At 46.0% G+C, this 16978-nt stretch overlaps 1 protein-coding gene and 1 pseudogene across 13 annotated transcripts in view; one reads left to right on the forward strand and one right to left on the reverse strand.

Moving 5' to 3' along the window:
* Positions 1-16978, reverse strand: part of LOC147031675 (uncharacterized) — a 232541-nt gene that overhangs the window by 117157 nt on the left and 98406 nt on the right. For 2 of the 13 annotated variants that reach the window (XM_085851904.1, XM_085851924.1), the window contains one exon: positions 9087-9213. The exons of the other annotated variants lie outside the window; for them this stretch is intronic. The gene's annotated coding sequence lies outside the window, so the exon portion shown is untranslated. Of the gene's footprint in view, positions 1-9086; positions 9214-16978 lie in introns of those variants that run through there. 13 annotated transcript variants of the gene reach the window in all.
* LOC147031679 (uncharacterized) lies at positions 1230-3282 on the forward strand (annotated as a pseudogene).

Consider the following 16978-nt stretch of genomic DNA (forward strand, 5'->3'; position numbering starts at 1 on the left):
CTGTTCCCTTGTCCCTGAAGGGGAATTGTGGAGAGTTGTGGTGATCGTTCCTGGTCGGAGGTTCTGTTCGTTCGTCCGAGCTGTCGGGCGGATGACACGTGCAGGCGCGCGGCACGAGCCAGTGGACCACGCCGGAGGGACTCGGAGTTACGGTCGCCAAGGACTCGACGCGCTCAGGGAAGTCGCGACTTCCATCTCTTTTGGGTTTTGTGTGAACGTGTGTGTGTGGCGCCACCTGGAAAAGTAGAACGGTTAAGTGTTGCCGTGTAAGTCATATTCGGTTGTAGATCTGCGTTGGTTCTTTGCTTGTGTTTTTCTTGACATAAACGCATACGTGTATTGCTTTTGTTCCTTTGTTTTATTGTAATATAAGTGCCATCCGTGAATAAATGTGCTTGTCCGATTGTTCCCCTTTTTGCTTCGTATTTTCCTTTTATTGAATCTCCATCTTGCATCACGTAAGGGATTCGTCGTGGGTTTCAACACCCGGAAATTAATCGGAACCATCAAGGCCGACGATAACTCCGCTCGGTTATCCCTGTAATACGGAACGAACCGCTTAAGTGGTTCATGTCCGGAGTCAGCCTGTGGCGTGGTCCCATCCCTCGGCAGATTACCCGTGCGAGTACCATAGGTATATCGACTTTCGGCGATTTACCCTATCTCGCGCGGGTGGACTGCGGACTGGGTGGTGGTGGGGTTAAACCCCCACCCGTGACTGGCTCCTGGCGGTAGTTCACAGAGGGTCATGACTGAATTGTCCGTTCCGGTGGGCGAGGCGGCCGCCATTCGAGTCAAGCGGCCGATCACATGCCAGACGGGCCAGAATTCACAACAATGGTGTCAGGAGTGGGATGCAAACTCTCCCGTCTCCAACTAAATTTACGGAACCGGATCAAGGGTGAGTGGAGCGACCCTCCGTGTTCCATTAAATTACGAGCAATTTAAATTTAATCTCTTAGGAGAAATAAAATGGCATTTCAAGGCGAGCGGGAGCTCGGAGTATTAGAAATGTATATGTGTAGAAATGTAGGATCCATGGCCCAGGATGGTACTTGTAATTACAATCCACCAGGGAGCTCAACCCGATATTCTGAGCACGGACTTTGCCGGCAAACTGAGTCGCACAATGGCGGCGTGATTGCACCTCAGCGCAGCACGGAGCGAGCGGCTATTTATGGCGCGACACGAGGCGAGCGCTCCCAACAACCGTTTCAAACCACGTGGGCATGGCAGGCGAGGTCAAGCGCGCCTACGCTGGACATTGTCGGGCTTCAGGAACAATTAAAGGAAGAATGGACAACAAAGCTAGAGGAGCAAAAATGGAAACACAATTTGGAAGTCAAGCAACTGGAAGAGGAGGTAAAAAGAGGACAAGAATATCAGGAACACCAAAAGAAAAAGGCAAGGTTGGAGTATGCGGAGATGAGCAGGAAAAGGGAAGAGATGAGAGAGGAAAGGGATGCGGTGTGCAAGGAAAGGGAGGAAGAGAGAAAGAAAAAATGGAAAAAAGCTTATGAGATACTGGAACACGAAACCAAAGAGAGGGAATTACAAGATGAGCTGAGGACGTTTTTAGAAGAGAGAACGGAAACAGAGAATGAGACGTTAAAGGACCACACTATAAAGATCGAACAATTGGAAGCCAAAGCGAAGTCGGAGTGTGCGGAGATGAGAAAATAATTTGAAAAGAAAGCTTCTGAGTTACAGAAACACCAAAACAAAGAAACGGAATTACAAGATGAGCTGAGGACGTTGAAAGAAGAGACAACGGAAACAGAGAATGAGACGTTAAGGGACCACACTAAAAAGATCAAACAATTAGAAGCCAAAGCAAGGTCGGAGTGTGCGGAAATGAGAAAAGAATTAGAGAAGAAAGCTTCTAAGTTACAGAAACACCAAAACAAAGAGACGGAATTACAAAACGAGTTGAGGATGGTGAAAGAAGAAAGAACGACAGCGGAGAATGAAACGTTAAGTAACCACACTGTACAGATCGAACAACTGGAAGCGAGGGCCAGATTAAAGAATGAGGAACAAGAAAGAGTACTGAAAGGAGAAGGAATGAGACAGGAGAAGGAAGTCAGCCAACTGAAGGAAATAACGAGATTGCAGAATGAGGAACAAGGAAGACAGTGGAATAGGAAATACAAAGAACAAGGAATGAGACAGGAGAAAGAAATCAGTCAGTTGAAAGAAATGACGAGATTGCAGAATGAGATGCAAGAAAGAGTAATGAAGGAAGAACGAATGAAGCAGGAAGGAGAAATCAGGAGATTGAAGGACACAACGAGATTGGAGAGGGACGAACGAGAGGAATAATGGGATAGAAAACAAAAGGAACATGAAGCCGAGGTTGACCAATTGGAAGAAAAGGCAAGGCTGGAGTGCGAGGAGATTGACAAAGAACAGCGAATGAAACACAAAAGGGAAATTAACCAAATGAAGAAAACCACGAAACTGGAGAAGGAAGGACAGGAGAGGAAACAAGGAAGAGTAATAAGACAGCAGCAAATGAAACACAAAAAGGAGATTAACCAAATGAAGCAAACCATGAAACTGGAGAAGGAAGGACAGGAGAGGAAACAAGGAAGAGTAGTGAGAGAACAGCAAATGAAACACAAAAGGGAGATTAACCAAATGAAGCAAACCATGAAACTGGAGAAGGAAGGACAGGAGAGGAAACAAGGAAGAGTAGAGAGAGAACAGCGAATGAAACACAGGAAGGAAATGAGCCAATTAAAAGAAACGATGAGATTGGAGAATGAAGAGCAGGAGAAACTGTGGGGTAGAAAACAAGAACAATGAGAGTTTGAAATTGAACAACTAAAACGGGGAGCAAGATTGGAGTCCACGGAGATTGAAAAACTCCAGAGGGAGAACGAAGAACTCAGGAAGTTCTGAGAGGAGGAACGACTCAGAAGGAGCCAGGAAGTCGAACAACGCAATAAGGTGGGATGTGTGACAGCACCACAAGGAGCAATGTTGGTGGTGCAGGACTTGATCGACGCCACTCGTCGGATGAAGGAACAATTGGGACCAACCCTAATAAAGGAGACACAATTAAAATGTAGAAGAGTGAAGTAACAGGGACAAAAAGGAAATAGAAGGATTGCCAGAGACACGGCAGACGGGTAGGACGAGAGACGAGGTGGCAGAAATAATAATGGAGACCAGGGAGGTAATGGGTGAGGAGGTGACAGAAACGCAAATAGAGACACGGGAGATAGAGGGTGAATTAGACGGGGTTTAAAACGAGCACACACACGGAGTTAGTGGAGGATAATGGGGGGGGGGAGCTGGCAGAACGTGTGGGGACCCGGTGCGAACAGCTGGATGGCCTCCGTCGGGAAAGGAGGGAGACGCTGTTCTCCTTTGAAGCGAGTCACGACCAGGTTGGTTCGGTCGTGCCAGGCGGAGTCGAGGGGGCGAGTGCTGTAGACGGGTGCACGTGCAGCTTGGGGGTTATAGAGGCCCCGGGAACCCTTGTGGGGACACGAATCCCCAGTGTTTGTTGTGCAGGTGTGTGTGTTTGCGAGTGTGCGGAGATGCGTGCTTTCCAGCACGCATGGTGTGAGTGAGACCCCCTGTGCAAGTGAAAGGTTAGGTGTGAGTGAGCGGGTCCGTGTGAGAGAGACAGTGTGTGTAAGAGAGCGGTACGTAAGGGAGATGACGGTGGGCATGAGTGAATATGCAGCCGCGTCTCCCGGTGTGGGTGTAATGTCGTGGTATGTGAGCGTTGTGACACGCAGGTGCGCGTGGATCGAATGGCGACGACAAAGGCGACAGATGGACAAAGGCCGAGTTGCGGCCGTAGCTGTAATGGGGACCGTGTCGGGTTTGCCCAGCAGCGAGCGCAAGGTTCGGACCGTGCTTCGCAGGAGGCCGCCACGTGCGCGCCTGCGGGAGTGAAACCCGGTCCGGGAACGCCAGCGGTGGATGTTGCCGATCCCGCGGACGGACAAAGGTTAGGCAGGATACAGATTTGGACCGGACGGGTTCTCCACGCGGGCGGGGGTGTTTAGCTCCAACGGGCAGAGCACATGTGTTCGCGTGGGGAACCCCTCGAAACGCGAGGCTTGTTTTTTTTAATGCGCAGAGTGGCATCATGGCTGTGTGTAGGGTTGGAATCCGGCAGAAGGGTGAATCCCTGCCGGATGGTGCCGTCCAAGAGGGACGAGGGACGCGAACAGCTGCTATGACGTCATGCTAAAGGTGCGCAGCTGTGAATTGCCGCGCTGGTGCGCAGGTTGCGAGTTGCCGCATTGGTGCTGTGCAATTTAAAAATTAAAAAAAGCAAGCCTCGCTTCGGGTGAACAGGATTCCCAGGCAAAGGGTGGAAGACCCCCTTGCCTGGGCACAGGATAACACAAGTTAGGGGGAAGGGTTAGCTTAGCTAGACCAGCTTCATGGGGCAGGGGTAAGTCCTCATGGGGCCCGTGGAATGGATTAGTTAGAGGGATTGCAGCAGAATTTAGGAGGGAAAATGATTTTTGAGGATTTGGAGACATGGACAGACTTTGAATGTGTAGTGGGGACGTAGCTTAGCTACGTAGTGTTAAAAGGAACGTGCTGTAGTGTAAGGGACGACGTGGGAGCACGAGGTAGTTAGGGGATTTAGTGAGCAGGATGGCAGGGTTCAGCGATGGAGTGTGAGTTGAAGAGCGGAAATGTACATGTTGAGTGAGTGAGGCCAGCGGGTCTGTATGTATGGAGCGAATGTGGAATACATGGTGCGATGAGTGATTGGGGGGAGGAGTGACTCCCGCCCAAGGGACCCCGGGGTCAGTGTGAAGTGAGTTCGCTGGGTTAGTTAAATTGAAAAATGGAAGTCGTTTTGCTGTTGGTGGGAGTGTAGGCTCGAAACCCATTTGGAGGGGTGCAGGAGCCCTGCTGACGGGCTGGGAGCGTGGCTGCGAAAGGTGAGTATCGCTGAGTGGGTACCCCGGGCACCGGGCTAGTCGGCCGCGGTAGGCCAAGGGCCCATGGGAGGCCGGGATCGTGTAGTGGGCACGGGTGCGCCCGCATGATGCGGGGGCCCGGGGCGCCCCTAGCCGCGTGGGCAGTGCATTGGGCACGGGCACCCAGGGAACGGGCCCAGGGCGCCAGCCTGCCACGTGAGCGTTTCAGGGGAGTCGCCAGGGAGGGCACTCCCCGGTGTTTAGGGAGCTGGTAGGCTCGGAGGTAGTGTAGTGCCCGGGGTGCCATAGCTGGAGAATCGGCAGAGGGTACTGCCTGCCAAGGGAGCCACACGTCCCAGCCACGAGACCGTGTGAGGGCACGGAAGGAAAATTTGAGGGCGAGGCTCGAAATTTGCGAGGACACCAACACAGGCGACGGGAATCTGGGTTGATAGAACCAGTAGATTAAGTGAGAGGTGCTTGTTGAATGCCCCAGGGTAGTTTAAGTGATAATGGCTAGGGTAGATTAGGAAGTGTACCCCTCCGCACCATCCATCCCTTCACTCTCGTTGTGGGCCGCTGGACTCACTTTGGGTTAAGATCGTTGAAGTCTGGGGAGGCCATCCTGAGGCTTGAGTTGGGCCTCGACGAAAGGATGCTAACCCTCCCTCATTCCCCTCCAGGAAGGGAACGTAGGGGTTGGGAGTAGGCTCGGTGACGAGATAGGTTAGCCGAACAGAGACAGTAAAGGGGGTTAGGGGACGAATTCTAGTGGGGAACTTCGGAATAAAAATAAAAATTAAAAATAATAATTTGGGGCTAAATTGGTTTTTACAAATTAAGGGAGTGGGTATGGACAGTGACAGGCAAAGGCGATAGGTGGGAGGAAGACCGTACGTAGGTCCGAGCCTGCCTTCCGAGTGGCCAACACCACCGCACTCCCTCCACCAACCTCCACTGCAAGGCAAAGGCTGGCCAACTTCATCTGCTGGCTGTTTTGCTGCGAGGCCTGTACCTGCAGGATCGTCTGCAGCTGTTTCTTCAAGACCTGTGCCGGTCGGATCGTCCGCCGGCTGTGTTTGCCTGCAGCGGCCCTGTTCTGCCAGCTTTGTTTGCCTGCAACCACCTTTGCCATGCCATGCCTACTGCCCATGTTCACCAGCCCCCGTTCTGTTTTGATCCCCCCCCTTGTTCATTACCATGTGCGCCAGGATCGTCGGGGAAGTTGCAAGGACTGTCCTGTTGCCAGCTACAACACGGGCCTGCAGTGGCGGCCCGTGCATCGGTTGACTTTTGTTTTTTCCCTGCAGAGTCCATTGAGTCTGGGCCATGGTTTAGTGTAAATTATAAGGTTAAGATGTATCGTACAAATGAGTGCGCCCCCGGCATGTCTGTCTAGCGCCGGCAATTTTATTTAAGTCGTCTGTATGAGTGTGTTTGTTTAATTAGTTACTCAGCCCTCAGGTTATTTATTTTGGGGACACGAATACACTGAATATCGCACTCAGGGATCCGAAGGTAAAACGTATTAGGGGAGAACTACACATGATGGTATACGAGAATTTGACGACTCGGGACGAGTCAGTAAAAAGGGAAGGGGGTAGTGTTACGGTTGTGGAAATTCGCATTACACCATAAAGGGTCCTCAGGTGAGATATATCGGTAAGTTCATGTGTCGTTAGCCCAAACCCTTTGTTTATAGGGAATATATGTGATCCATTCGGGCTGCGATTCTTCAGTTAGTCGTTTTTCTTTGGCTATTGTTAATTTGGTGCAAGAATAACAACGAACATCGCCACAACCAACATCTCAACGATCACGCCATTCACTACACGACGCCACCTTCCACAACGACGCTACCACATCTTCGCCACTCGCCATTCAACGAGCACCGTGCGGTCACGATCTCCGCGGGACGGAAGGAAGGGGCGGAGTGGCAGCGGCGGCCGGGGTGCGAAGGGGCATCTCCTGCCCGAGTCTTTCTTCCCTCGTCGTACGGCGCGTGCAAGAACAAAAACCAACAACTCCTGTGGGATTTTCCCTTCTGCTTTTCCCGCACTTTGGCATGGGGGAGGGGCGATTTGAGCCAGGAGGTCAAAGGTAAAAAAAGGTGGGGGCCTGATTTTGGGGGAATAATTCCCTGGCCCCGAGCCAAGACTGACTTTCCTCGCCCCCCCCCCCGCAAGGCGCGGGGAGGGGAGGGGGGAACGCGAGTGCACGCCCCTTTTTGGGAAGCTTCCAGAAGGGAGGTGGAGACAGAAATGGGGCGGGGCAAAGGGGCAGAGCCGGCCCCTACAAAAGGCGTGGGAGTGGAGAGGTGGAGGCTCTTGGTTCGTTCAAGCGATTGACAAAAGGCGTGGGTGTAGAGAGTTGGAAGCGGGAGGCTCTTGGTTCGTTCAAGCGATTGACAAAAGGTGTGGGCGTGAAGGTCGACGAGAACGTCGTTCCCTTTCCTGTTCCCTTGTCCCTGAAGGGGAATTGTGGAGAGTTATGGTGATCGTTCCTGGTCGGAGGTTCTGTTCGTTCGTCCGAGCTGTCGGGCGGACGACACGTGCAGGCGCGCGGCACGAGCCAGTGGACCACGCCGGAGGGACTCGGAGTTACGGTCGCCAAGGACTCGACGCGCTCAGGGAAGTCGCGACTTCCATTTCTTTTGGGTTTTGTGTGAACGTGTGTGTGTGGCGCCAGTCTGGAAAAGTAGAACGGTTAAGTGTTGCCGTGCAAGTCATATTCGGTTGTAGATCTGCGTTGGTTCTTTGCTTGTGTTTTTCTTTACATAAACGTATACGTGTATTGGTTTTGTTCCTTTGTTTTATTGTAATATACGTGCCTTCCGTGAAAAAATGTGCTTGTCCGATTGTTCCCCGTTTTGCTTCATCTTTTCCTTTTATTGAATCTCCATCTTGCATCACGTAAGGGATTCTAGTAGGTTTCAACACCCGGTAATTAATCGGAACCGTCAAGGCAGACGATAACTCCGCTCGGTTATCCCTGTAATACGGAACGAACCGCTTAAGCAGTTCGTGTCCGGAGTCGGCCTGTGGTGTGGTCCCATCCCTCGGCAGAATACCAGTGTGAGTACCATATAGGTATATCGACTTTCGGCGATTTACCCTATTTTGCGCGGGTGGACTGCGGACTGGGTGGTGGTGGGGTTAAACCCCCACCCGTGACTGGCTCCTGGCGGTAGTTCCCAGAGAGTCACGACTGAATTCTCCGTTCCGGTGGGCGATGCGGCCGCCATTCGAGTCAAGCGGCCGATCGCACGCCGGACGGGCAAGAATTCGCAACAATATATTTGATGATTTTATGCGATTTTGACTTTCACCTCAAAAGCAAAAGGCTTCAGTGACCCAATATGCAAACCCTGCTCAAATTTCAAGTCAATCAGATGAAAATTGACGATTGTATGTGACCTTGACCTTTTGATCTAACAAAACAAAAAAAATCTGCTTCAACCTATTGATTGATCAACCAGTTCAGTGACCCAATATGCAAATTCTTAAAATTTCAGGTCAATTGGATGAAAATTGATAATTTCATGTTACATTGACCTTTGACCCTTTGACCTTTTGACCAAATTATTAATTTATCTTCTCCATATTCTCATAATAAAGTTTTGATGACAAAAGCTCAAATGGTAAAAAGTTACTGGACGAGCAGACAGACACAGACACACACACACACACACACACACACACACACACACACACACACACACAGACACACACACACACACACACACACACACACACACACACACACACACACACACACACACACACACACACACACACACACACACACACACAGACACACACACACACACACACACACACACACACACACACACACACACACACACACACACACACACAGAACACGCAGTTCTATTACCCCACGCAGTGCTTAGTAGAATGTTGAGAAGAAGTTTGTGAACCCTTTAGAATTTCCTGTTTTTCTGCATAACTTTGACCGAAAATGTGATCAGATCTTCATCTAAGTCCTAATAATAGATAAAAAGAACCTGATTAAACAAATAGCACACACCCCAAAAAAATCTGCTTTTTCATTTATTGAGCAAAATGATCCAATATTCAATTTCTTTGTCAGAAAAAGTATGTGAACCTTTACATTCACTAACTGGTGGCACCCCCTTGAGAGCAGCAATAACTTCAACCAAACCTTTTCTGTAACTCTTGATCAGTTCTGCACATCGGCTTGGAGGAATTCCGGCGCATTCATCCGAACAGAACTGCTTCAACTCAGATATATTTGTGGACTTTCTTGCATGAAATGCTCACTTCAGGTTCTGCCACAACATTTCAATTGGGTTAATGTCTGGACTTTGAATTGGCCATTCCAAAACACAAAATCTCTTCTGCTTCAGCCATACTGTTGTAGATTTACTTCTGTGCTTAGGATCATTGTCTTTCTGCATGACCCACTTTCTGTTGTCGACGCAAATTTCTCTAAAATTAGCATAATGGGTTTAAGGGTGATAAAAAATGAAAATAAAAATGTTTCCAATTAAACTTGATTGATAATTAACTTGAAAAAGTAAATGTTTTTAGTTTCTAGCACAATGTATTGTTATAACCCTTTAAAGGGAAATGTACTGAAATACAACATGATTATTACATCTATGTGCTTGAACCTGGATCTATTTTAATAATAAACAGTAATGCGCCATGTAACGACTGGGATACGTTCTGAGAAATGCGTTATTAAGCAATTTCGTCATTGTGCGAACATCATAGAGTGTACTTCCACAAACCTCGATGGTATAGCCGACTACACACCTAGGCTTTATGGTATAGCCTATTACTCCTCGGCTACAAACCTGTACGGCATGTTACTGTACTGAATACTGTAGGCAACTGTAACACAATGGTAAGTATTTGTGTATCTAAACACATCTAAATACAGAAAAGGTACAGTAAAAATATGGTATAAAAAATAAAATAAATGGTACACCTGCATAAGGCACTTACCCTGAATGGAGCTTGCAGGATTGGAAGTTGCTCTGGGAAAGTCAGTGAGTAAGTGAGTGAGTGGTGAGTGAATGTGAAGGCCTAGAACATTACTGTACACCACTGTAGATTTTATAAACACTGTACACTTTGGCTACACTAAATTTATTTTAAAAATCTTTCTTTCTTCAATAATACATTAACCTTAGCTTACTGTAACTTTTTTACTTTATAAACTTTTTAATTTTTAAAAAAAACTTTTTGATGAACGCTTCGGGGCCATGATGAACAAAACAACACGACATTAAATCAAGCACATGGAAAAATGATGCAATAAAGAGACGCAGTAAACATGAGATGTATGAGGCTGCTGCGTAACACGGAATACTGTTTTACAGTAAACTTTTTTTGATACAAGTAGAAAGAGTACACTCTAAAATAACGATAAAAAGTACAGTATAGTAAATACATAAACCAGTAACATAGTTGTTTATTATCATTATCAAGTATTATGTACTGTACATAATTGTATTTGCTATACTATACATTTATACGACTGGCAGCGCTACGACGGCTATGCCATCACTCGGTGATAGGAATTTTTCAGCTCCATTATAATCTTATTGGACCACCGTCGTATATGCGGTCCGTCATTGACCGAAACATCATAATGCGGCGCATGACTATATTTGCATTTTAAATTACCATATATCTCTTGACTGAATTGGAAGATAATCAATCTACCGAGTAAAAATAATCCTTGTTCCCGAAAACAGATTGGCCTTCCAAGTAATCTTTATTATTCAGTACAAGAGAAGTATAATAGAATCATCAGGAAATATAATCATCCATTGTTTTATTTTGCTTATGAAGGGATTCTGATATATAAATAATTATATACTGGTGTCTGAAATTCTGGCTGGAAACAAGAATCTAGCTTAAATGGAATGTGTGTGAAGATAATGTCCAGAACTCCTATCAACCTTCAGGTCAAAAATATTCCTTAGCCCTTCGAGATTGAGCTAACCCTAAATTTTTGCTGCAATAAGGCTGTGAGTGATCTCTCCCCTGAACCCTAAAATGTCAAGTCTTGGCACCAGTATGTCTCAAGGATGAACAGACATCGTCTTACTGAATACATTTTTAAAATTCAGTCTCCATGTAGTGGGGCGGCTTAGCCCAAATATTCAAAAGAATTGTGCATTTTGTGATACAAGCACCAAATTTGGCACAAATGTACATTAATATGTTGCGAACATTTTCAGATATTGGGCCACTTGAAATTCTCTTTATGTCCGCCATATTGGATTTCAAAATGGCCGCCACTTGAAATCGACATTTGCTATTATCTCTGGACGTAATGCAGCTATTGACTTGATTCTGGTATCTAAATGTATGTTTTTGGGGGCAAGGAATTCAATGGTACCATTTTCAACTTAATATTATTTATCACAGTCTGTTATATAATTTTATTTGGAAATTATCTAGGCAAATATTGGATTCAACACAATACTTTGAAAAGAATGTCTTAGTTCTGTAAATATAAATTAAAAAAAAACTATACTAAATCACTAGTAACAACTCAGACAAGCTCATATATACTGGCAGTCTAAAATATAAATTCACATCAAGTGACTGCAGCAGCACTGTACATCCTGCAACACCGTGCCTACAACCACGACTGTCTGGGAGAAACCAGGGATGCAGAGGACCTTCCGGAGTTTGAAGACTGGTGTTGCCAGAGAAGACATCCCCCAGTTTCACGACTGAGCAACTGTGCTGGAACTAGAACTGTTGGTTGTAGTGTATGTGCGTTCTCTCAGGCAGGGATCGTTAATGATGTACCTCGATGCTCTGACAGAGCTGGTTCCCTGATTCCATGCACTGGATCACACCCACTATGCTAGGTGGATACCAGTGCACCTGAAGGACATGGCCGAACTCACCATCAAACACCCAGATGTAGCCAGGAAATTCAGGGAAAGCCACTTCACCGTTCAGAAAACACAGAGGGTGTTCTCTTCAATCCTGATTAACCAGGCACATGAGCAGAATAATGCCTGCATCAAAGGAGACGGTGGAGCAGTTGGGCTCACTGACAACCCTAGTGCCCTACGTCGCTGGATGGTTGCGGGACCAGAAGTTGTCAGGGTGATCGAAGAATTCCAGGATGGGAACCAACACTGGAGACGGCAAACAGCAGACACACGTCATCATGATCAGACGCCAAGTGTACACGCCTCATTTGTGAAAGATGTTTGCTCTCTCGTCGGTGTCATAGAGGAGATGGGCAACCCATTCGAGGAAGAGAGTCAGGATGTAGTCAAACTGGACACAAAGGAGATTGCAGATCCTACTGCTGTGGAGACCGTGATAAATGCCAAGAGGATTGGCCAAGAGCAGTTCGAGGCTTTCACCAGAGAGTGTCTGTTGGACAGAACAAAGGCAGTGGACGCACCCATTCCTCGCAAGAAGCTGAAGGTGTTCAGCACTTCCACTCCAAGAAGCCAGAGCATAGGTCAGCAACAGCTCGCCTCCATCAAGAATGACCGTGAACTCTTTGCACGCCTGTACATTGGCTGCCAGACGAGGGATGGAAACCTTGAGGAGTTCTTTTATCACGAGAATCAGGCATGTCCTCCTGCATTGTCTGATGGTGGAATCCTCTGCACTGGTACCAAGAGTGATCTCACATGCTTGGAAGAAGTCTCTGACACAAAGACAGAGACTCCTGTCACGACCTGTATTGTGCTTGATGGAGCAGCCATCGTCCAGATGCTGAAGCCAGCTGCATCAAAGACCTTTGAAGAGTATGCACAACAGATCTTCATCCCATATATGTCCACGAAGCTGCAAACAGTGTCACGTCTGGGTCTGGTCTGGGATACTTACCTTGCTGATTCACTGAAAGGTAGTACACGTGCAAAGCGGGGACAAGGTGTGCAGAGACGTATGGTGGCTGCCGCAGCCATACCAGGAAACTGGCAGAACTTCCTACAAGTGGACAGCAACAAGACCAAGCTGTTCAGGTTCCTCTCAGCAGCTCTCATGGAATGGTTTGACCAGGAGGACAAGCAACTCGTCATTACTGATGGAGTGGCAGTGCTCAGCAAGCCACTACTGTCAGATCTGACCTCACTCACCCCATGTAACCATGAAGAAGCTGACAGTCGGATGTTGCTGCATGCATCTCACGCAGTCCAGCATGGACACCATGCAATACTCATCCGGACTGTAGACACCGATGTTGTGGTGCTGGCAGTGTCCCTGGCACAGGAGTTGCAACCAGAAGACAAACTGTGGCTGGCATTCGGAACAGGCCAGAGTTTCCGATACCTAGCAGCACACGAAATAGCAGCTGGATTGGGACGAGAGAAGGCTCGTGCACTGCCAATGTTCCACGCTCTAACTGGATGCGACACTGTGTCTAGTTTTCATAGACATGGCAAGAAGACTGTGTGGGCAGTCTGGACGGTACTGCCAGAACTCACTGAGGCGCTGCTGCTGCTGCTGTCCTCTGCGCCTCATGACATACCAGACGATGCAATGCGCATCATCGAGAGGTTCGTGATCCTGTTGTATGATTGAACCAGCAAATGCACAGACATTGACAAGGCCAGGAGGAAACTCTTTGCAAGGAAGAACAATGTGCAGCTCATCCCTCCAACAAAGGCAGCTCTGGAGGAATATGTCAAGAGGGCATTGTCTCAAGGTGGACATGTGTGGGGTCAGATACTGCTGCCAGCACCAGAGCTCCCTCCACCAACCAACTGGGGTTGGTCAAGGACTGGAGAAGGACAGTACACACCTTACTGGACCAGGCTAACTGAGGCAGCTCACAGCTGCATTGAGCTGGTTTCTTGCAAGTGCAAGAAAGGGTGTGTGAGGTGCTGCTAGTACAAAAAGGCTGCCCTTCAGTGCACAGCCCTCTGTGTGTGTGAAGGGGACTGCACATGACGATGAGTCAACAACATACATGTACTTGTTGCAATGCTGAACTTGTTAACATGACACTGTTTATGTACATGTATCTTCAGTACCGGTATATACCTAGCCTCAGATACCAGTACACCTAGCCTCAAATACTAGACCATGTAGCATGTCAGTATTATACCTGACATTTACAGAACTAAGACATTCTTTTCAAAGTATTGTGTTGAATCCAATATTTGCCAAGATAATTTCCAAATAAAATTATATAACAGACTGTGATAGATAATATTAAGTTGAAAATGGTATCATTGGATTCCTTGCCCCCAAAAACATACATTTCGATACCAGAATCAAGTCAATAGCTGCATTACGTCCAGAGATAATAGCAAATGTCGATTTCAAGTGGCGGCCATTGTGAAATCCAATATGGCGGACATAGAGAGAATTTCAAGTGGCCCAATATCTGAAAATGTTCGCAACATATTAATGTACATTTGTGCCAAATTTGGTGCTTGTATCACAAAATGCACAACAGGTTTGCTATGCTGCTACACTAATGTACTGTACTGCAGAGTCGGGGGAAGAGTGTGTTGCTTGTTGTGTTACCCCCAATTCTCCATATGCACATTATTTTTGTATTTTTTTTTTATAAATGACTCAAATGTACAGGAGGAACTCCTGGAAAGAGTAACAATGGTGTTGAAGTTTCTCCATTTATAAACTATCTGCCTGAAAGTGGATTGGTGGAGCCCAACATCTTTAGAAATGTTTTTGTAACCCTTTCCAGCTTGATGAGCATTGACAACTCTTTTCCTAAGGTCCTCAGATATCTCTTTTGAGTGGGGCATGACATGCTTCCACAAACCTGTGGTGAAGAGCAGACTGATAGTAATGAACAAAGTTTATGTTTTTCATATAGGGCAGGGCCACCCAAACTCTCACCTGATTGTCATCCCATTGATTGAAATACTTGACTGTAATTACCCCTTTAATTGAGCTGATTAACCCCGAGGTTCACATAATTTTTCCGACAAGGAAATTGAACAAAGAAATTGGATCATTTTTGCTCAATAAATAAATAAAAAAATAGATACTTTTTGTGTGTGCTGTTTGTTTAATCAGGTTCTCTTTATCTGTTATTAGGACTTGGATGAATATCTGAACAAGTTTTAGGTCAAATTTATGCAGAAATACAGAGAATTCTAAACGGTTAACAAACTTTTTCTCACCAATGTATGTACTTCGATTTTAATTAAATAATGACTTTAAAGATCGTAAAAAAAAAAATTTTATCAGGAAGTTTAGCGCAATTGAAGCAGTCTTATTCACTAGGTATGCTATTTAACATGTCCAAGTACTGCTAAACTGGAAGTTCATGGAAGTGCCAAGAAGGTGATTTGTGTTCTTCAGTGTTCAAAGATATAATTCCATTTATATAAAATAAACACAGTAAAAGTCGTATAAATAAATTCCAGAATTTACCGCTGATTTAAACAGTCTATTACACCACCTTATCCAAGACGTTACATTATTTCTTTGTGCTCGTCATATGTCCTGTTTAGCATTCCTGTTTAGAATGATTTTAAATTTTGTCTGACTGCCAGGCATTCAAGACAGTCTAAAAAAATTTACCTCACTGCTCTCTGCGCATGTGAAATCCGGAAAAATTCAGAGACAAAGTTCTGTTCAACAGCAGGTTTGGCTTCCCATTCATGTTCCGATTAGTGTTCAAAATATAACATTGAATTGAAATAGTTGTGCCTCGATCATAAACTGATAAGATAGACGGACTGACAGACAAGAACCAATTGCTCAATCCCGCTTTTCACTTTGTGTGTGCAGGGTAATTGTAGTAGTCTGCAGAGTATAACTGCTTAAAACTAAAGTTAAAACCATAGGTGCAGCTGTAGTAGGAATTGTAGTAAAGGGGCATTATTTTTGCCTGGGTGCACATATATATATATATATATATATATATATATATATATATATATATATATATATATATATATATATATATATATATATATATATATATATATATATATATATATATACATACACACACACACACACACACACACACACACACACAGTAAGTCCTCGCTACCCGGAAGGTCGCATATCGTAGTTTTGATTATTCGTAATTTAGTTTTAATGACCAATTATTCAATTATCGCAAACATTTGATGCCTATCGTAATGTCATTGCAAGGGAAAACGCAAAAAAAAAACTTTCAAACTGCCTGCAAAAAATAACAATCACACAGGATGCGCATAAACACACTTTCACTTTACTGCGCATGTACTGTACGCTGTACTGTATTCTCTTCACGCTCGCCTGCATATCTTCCAGTATGAATCCCAAGTGACCCGCAAGTCTTTTGCCGAGCACACCTCGTTTCAAGAGACAACGAAAGGCTGTCACATTGAAGGTGAAATTGGATATAATTAAAAGACATGAATGAGGTGAAGGGACAACGGAAATCGGCCACGCGCAGCAATCGCTGCATCGACTGTACATTCGATCGTTCAAAGTTCGGCAAAGAAAAAGAAAATATCACAGATTGCGACCAGTTCGAGTGCAACGACACTAAGGAGAATGAGAGATGGTGCCATGCACAACATGGAGTGTTTATTATGTGTGTGGATAGAAGATCAAACTAAACGTCGCATGCCTTTATCTCTTGCTGTGATGCAAGAAAAAGCGCGTAGTTTGTGGAACGATTTAAAGAAGAAACAGGAAGCTGAAGGAAACGGTGAAGTCGCAGAGACCTTCACAGCTAGCCGAGGCTGGTTCATGAGGTTTTGTCATCGTGCCAACCTCCACAACCTGAAGTGTAGCGGTGAGGCAGCAAGTGCAGACCATGCTGCCGCATCAGAGTTTCCAGCAAAGTTGAAGAAGATGATTGAGGAGGGGGGTTACTCACCGAAACTGGATTGTTTTGGAAAAGAATGCCCTCCCGTACATACATCGCATGAGAAGAAAAGACTGCTCCAGGGTTTAAATCAGCAAAGGACAGGCTGACCTTATTACTCGGTGGAAATGCAGAAGGGGATGTAAAACTCAAGCCGCTTCTTGTTTACGTTTCTGAAAACCCACGAGCGCTAAAGGGTTGCCTGAAGCCACAACTTCCCGTAATATGGCGGTCAAATACAAAGGCTTGGATGA

The sequence above is a fragment of the Eptatretus burgeri genome, chromosome 2 (assembly GCF_056783735.1).
Source record: "Eptatretus burgeri isolate ZD-2024b chromosome 2, Ebu_testis_v1, whole genome shotgun sequence".
NCBI classification, from domain to species: domain Eukaryota; kingdom Metazoa; phylum Chordata; class Myxini; order Myxiniformes; family Myxinidae; genus Eptatretus; species Eptatretus burgeri.